General features: G+C 41.8%; 1 protein-coding gene across 2 annotated transcripts in view; it reads left to right on the top strand.

Moving 5' to 3' along the window:
* The first annotated feature begins 1,545 nt into the window (after window positions 1-1,545).
* LOC106873257 (ubiquitin carboxyl-terminal hydrolase 2) overlaps window positions 1,546-2,589 on the top strand; it is a 59,644-nt gene continuing 58,600 nt past the window's right edge. For both annotated transcript variants that reach the window (XM_052975126.1, XM_052975127.1), the window contains exon 1: window positions 1,546-1,993. The gene's annotated coding sequence lies outside the window, so the exon portion shown is untranslated. The remainder of the gene's footprint in view (window positions 1,994-2,589) is intronic.

Below are 2,589 nucleotides of genomic sequence, written 5' to 3' on the forward strand. Positions count from 1 at the left end.
GGGTAAAGGTGAAGCAAGACGGCTTTCAAGACCCAAAAGCGAAAGAGAAGGAGTCCTCTCAAAATTCGAAGAAGCAGTTTTTTTGTTTGTTTTTTTTGTTTTTGTCTTTATCATTTTGTTTGTTTGTTTGGATGACCATCTTCAAACTACTCTCTTTTCTGGATCCTGAACTTCAGGATAAAATCTTGCCAGGAAACTAGTCGAAGAGAGCAGTTGATTACTTCACTCGTTGTATTTGGCTGCTACATTATTTTATCGATCCCAAGGAAATGAAAGGCAAAGTTGACCTCGACGAGATTCGAACGTAGGACGCCAGAAACTGGAACAAATCTCACAATATTTTTTTTCTTCTCGGACACCCAAGCAATTCTGCCATCATTGCCCGAATAGTTTCACGCAGCATTGTCCTCCAAGACACAGGGTTTGTGAGTTGGAAGAAGCAGAAGAGCGTCGGACGAAGTGCTTTGCAGCATTTCTTTACGGACATATATGTTCTGAGTTCAAATCCGACTGGAGTTAACTTTCACTTTCAGTCATTCAGGGTTGATAAAACAGAGTACCAGTCAAGTACTGGGGTCGATGAAATTTATTGTAAGTCTTCATTAAAGACCTGAACGTTTTCCGAGTTAGAGCCTGCTTCCTGTGTTCTCTTCGCTGAGGATCCGGCTGGGTTGACGGCTCGTGTTGGCCCACGTGTGCCACATGGTCACGGCAGATGAGGATGAATTTCGCGAAGATGGGGACTCGCTAGGACTCTGCTCGACCGGTGGTCCTTGGGGACCATGGAATATACCAACCAACGGTGGATGTAGCTTCCCGCTGCAACTACACACACACACATCTGACCTTCATTTAATGAGTGGTTTTGTACCAATGGATCAATGATTATCAGTTGTAGGTCAAAGGCATTCCAGAAATGACCATCCCGACTTTTCTGCAGACACTTTGAATCTGGAGAAAAAAATTTCTTTTCTTTGGCTCGGTTAGATTTGAGGGAGATTTAACTACCATTTCTAGTATATCCAACGACCATGTACAGTCCCCTTCTCTTTTGCTGGTTCGTTAGCATTTGATTATTTAAAGCCAGTTAAGGGCAAAATCATTGGAGCGTCGAACAAAATGCGTTGTGATAATTATGTTGTGATAATTCATATACCACCAGCAGTCGACTTAGCCTTTTGCTCCTTCTGGGGGGGTCGATAAAATAAAGTACCAGTTATATACTCGGTTCGTCGTAGTAACCAGTTATAATCCCCCGTTCCTCATCTCTAGAGTTGTGTACTTGGGCCAATGTTAAACATTTCTCTTCTCTCTCTCTCTCACTCACTTTCCCTTTCCGACTATCACCCTTTCTCTATTTCATCTTATCTTTCTACCTCTCTTCCTCTCTATTTCAAGTCTGCAACTATTACTCTCGCTCTCTCTCTCTCTTTCTTCCCCCTACACACTTTTACTTCTTATTTTATTGTCTGCTTTTTTTCCTCCCTTACCGCCTCCTCTTACCATTCTCTTACCTCCCCTTCACGAACATAAACACGCACGCACACACACACACACACACACACAGGCGCACGCACGCACACACCTAGAGAAAGAGCCCAGCAGCTCATTACAACATGTCTGCCGGCAGAAGCGAAGATCTCCGCTTCAAGTAAAAGAAGAATCTATCAGACATTTTGACTGGCTTTGAATGATGGCACGGTGGAGTGCGGGCTCCGAGTGTGACCTCTGAGTGTGACCTTTATCCTTCTAGCCTCACGAGCTTGTCGGTTGGTGTTCAAGGGAAATATTACAGAGCAATTACCAAAACCCCCGACTCACTGGACGTGTTTTAAGCCCGGCCTCGAGCCCGTTGCCTGGCGCCCACACATGCAACCACAACATCGCCAACCACAAACTCAACCCAACAAAACTCCTTCTCTTTTGTCACTCTTTCATTTTCAGTTATTCTTTCTTTCTCGTCTCTCTCTCTCTCTTTCGTCCAAACACACAGGTACGTACATATTTCTTATTATTTCACTGCTTGTTGTTTGTTTTGTTTCCTTTTCATCCTCTTTTCTTTTCTCCCCCCTTTTCATTCATTCGACAACTCGTCCCCGTCCCCTCTCCCTCCCTCTTTGCCTCTCTTCCCAATGTTTTCCATCATCTTTTTCTTTCAGATTCTGTGGCAAATAAATGAGGTTTATCTTAACGCATTTCGGAATTAATTCACTCACACACACACACACACACACACACACACATGGATACAATATTTACGTACGGACTTATACACACTTACATTCATTGTAGATATATATCTATACATGCACATATCTACATATATACATACATATATCTATGTATATACATGTATGCGTATATAAGCAGATATATTACTATATGATGTAGAGTGATATATAATTCTCTTTCAAAACTGAAACCTCAAAGTGTGTGAATACATAATGTATGTATATATACGTATGTATGTATGTATGTATGTATGTGTGTAGAAGAGAGAGAAAATGTATTAGGTAGACAAATACGTTTAACAACTTCATACGTGTATGTCTGTACGCATCCATATCTGAGTATATGTACTCATATATA

The sequence above is a fragment of the Octopus bimaculoides genome, chromosome 20 (assembly GCF_001194135.2).
Source record: "Octopus bimaculoides isolate UCB-OBI-ISO-001 chromosome 20, ASM119413v2, whole genome shotgun sequence".
In the NCBI taxonomy this organism is placed as follows: domain Eukaryota; kingdom Metazoa; phylum Mollusca; class Cephalopoda; order Octopoda; family Octopodidae; genus Octopus; species Octopus bimaculoides.